Consider the following 2,684-nt stretch of genomic DNA (forward strand, 5'->3'; position numbering starts at 1 on the left):
TTGGGGGGGGGGGAGGGGCGACTAAATGGAGGGCGCGAGTAATTTTTGGAGGGGCGTACGCCCCCGTCCCCTCACGCATCACATAGATACACCACTGTATTGTAAGGTTTTGAGTAAGTTTGCAGTTTCCTTTGTCGAGAAATTATTTAAAGTTAATAGTACAGTTTTACTTTTCCCTCTGACATTGAATTCCCTATTCAAAAATGCATTTGATGTATGTAATGCTTCATTACTAAGGAGCAGCTTGACAAATTAAATTTTTTTTGTAACGGCTAGATTTTTTTCTATGATGGTCAATGTAACCTACATTTTCAGGCGAGTGCAAAGGCGTGTTGCGCATTGTATGGGGCCTACCCAGGTAACAATCCCACATGGGGCCCATATGCAAAATATCTGGGAAAAGCCTTATGGGCTACCCCATATTTTTCCCTTATGGGATCCGTCTGGGCAATCGCATATGGGCCTTGCCCTTGGTTTACCCATATGGAGCCCGTATGCCAAATATATAGGCAAATATATATGGGAATGCCCATATTTAAAGTACATGGGCCCCATATGGTAAATACCTGGGCAGATAAATATAGAAATGCCCACATTTAATCCGCATGGGGCCCATGTGCCAAATATCTGGGAAAATACATATGGGCATGCCCATATTTATCTACATGGGGCCCACATGCTAAAGACCTGGGTAGTTGAATATGGGTATGCCCTTATTAATTTCGTATTGGGCCCATGTGCCAAATATCTGGGAAAATACTTATTGGCATGCCCACATATAATATACATGGGACCCATATGTCAAATACATGGGCAAGTAAATATGGGAAGCCCATATTTAATCCAAATGGAGCCCATGTGCCAAATATGTGGGCAGTTACATATGGGCATGCCCATATTTAATTTGTATGTGACCCATATGCCAAATAACTGGGCATATAAATATGGGAATGCCCAAATTTAATCCACATGGGTTCCATGTGCCAAATATCTGGGAAAATACATATTGACATGCCCATATTTATCTACATGGGGCCCACATGCTAAAGACCTGGGTAGTTGAACATGGGTATGCCCATATTAATTTCGCATTTGACCCATGTGCCAAATATCTGGGAAAATACTTATGGGCATGCCCACATATAACAAACATGGGACCCATATGTCAATTATCTGGGCAAGTAAATATGGGAGGACCATATTTAATCTAAATGGAGCCCATTTGCCAAATATATGGGAAGTTACATATGGGCATGCCCATATTTAATTTGCATGGGATCCATATGCCAAATAACTGGGCATATTATGGGAATGCCCACATTTAATCCACATGGGTTCAATGTGCCAACTGGGAAAATACATTTTGGCATGCACATGTTCAGTCTACATGGGCACCACATGCTAAATAACTGGGCAGATAATTATGGGAATTCCCACATTAATCTAAACGGAGCCCATGTGCCAAATATCTGGGAAAATAAATATGGACATGCTCTTGTTAATCTACACGGGCCCCATATGCCGAATAACTGGGTGGATAATTATGGAAATAATACCCGCATTTACTCCACATGGGGCCAATGTGTTAATAGCTGGGGAAATACATGGGCTTAAGCTAGTGTTTAATTTACACATTTACATATGCCAAATAACAGGGAAGATAACTTTGGGAATGGCCACATTTAATCTACATGTGACCCATATGCCAAATATCTGAGAAAATTCATATTGCAATCTACATGGGTCCAATATGCCAAATTCCTATATGCCAAATTCCCATAGGGCCTATTGTGTCAAATATATAGGAAATAATATTTGTGCCTGTGTTTACTCTACATATATATGCCAAGTAACTGGGCAGATAGCTGTAGGAATATGTACGCCACATGGGGCCCATGTGCCAAATATCTGGGAAAATGCATGGCCATTCTTATGTTCATTCTACTTGGGCCCCACATGCCACATACCTGGGCAGATAATTATGCCCTGGATTCTCCTCTGACCCACTGTTAATTATACTTTATTTTTAAGACGTTATACGTAGCTACAGTTATGACATTAAATGCTCCATTGCGGTACTTTTTACTTAATAAGTGTGTGCACATGCTCAGTAGAAATACCAGTTTGAATGAAGCTAGCTAGCGATGATCGGACCATCGGACTTAAGCCAATGAACTAGCTGTCTTGGCAGTTCCGGTGTCCCGTTTCAAGTTTTGAATTCACAAACGAAGCGCCCATTCTAGTGCCGTCGTCTTGTAGCGAGTGTAAAGGAAGGAAGATTCATAGGCCTAAGAAAATTTGCCAAGTCGCATTGAAGTAAAAGTAAGTAATTTATACTTGTGTATAACTGTTGTTGAATTCCCCAACTATTCTACTGTGCTAGGCCTAATTCGCGGCCAAAACCATTGCATTCCCTGGGCCTAGCTAGGCCTAGATACGAAGGCCTAGGAGGCCTTCTTGTTTAAGCGTATGTTGGCCTAGTTTCTTGAACTAGCGTTGGATCGCCAGTTAACTCTCTGGCTAGGGGCATAAGCCAAGGCATATCCTACATTTTTGTCTTATTATATTTTTCGCCGGTGTATAGGCTAGGCCCTGTCTACCTAACTAATGTCATTGTGTATAGCCTAGCTAGGCCTAGCCTAGACTTTGTGATGTAACTTTAGTATAGGGGACCTGGCTGGCAA

At 41.7% G+C, this 2,684-nt stretch overlaps 1 long non-coding RNA gene across 1 annotated transcript in view; it reads left to right on the forward strand.

Moving 5' to 3' along the window:
• Positions 1-2,119: 2,119 nt before the first annotated feature.
• The window catches only part of LOC117119952, a 1,442-nt gene continuing 877 nt past the window's right edge, over positions 2,120-2,684 (forward strand). Inside the window, exon 1 of the long non-coding RNA XR_004447264.1 lies at positions 2,120-2,322. This is a non-coding gene — a long non-coding RNA (uncharacterized LOC117119952). The remainder of the gene's footprint in view (positions 2,323-2,684) is intronic.

The sequence above is a fragment of the Anneissia japonica genome, unplaced genomic scaffold (assembly GCF_011630105.1).
Source record: "Anneissia japonica isolate Jap-2015-1 unplaced genomic scaffold, ASM1163010v1 scaffold287920_len488460_cov166, whole genome shotgun sequence".
NCBI classification, from domain to species: domain Eukaryota; kingdom Metazoa; phylum Echinodermata; class Crinoidea; order Comatulida; family Comatulidae; genus Anneissia; species Anneissia japonica.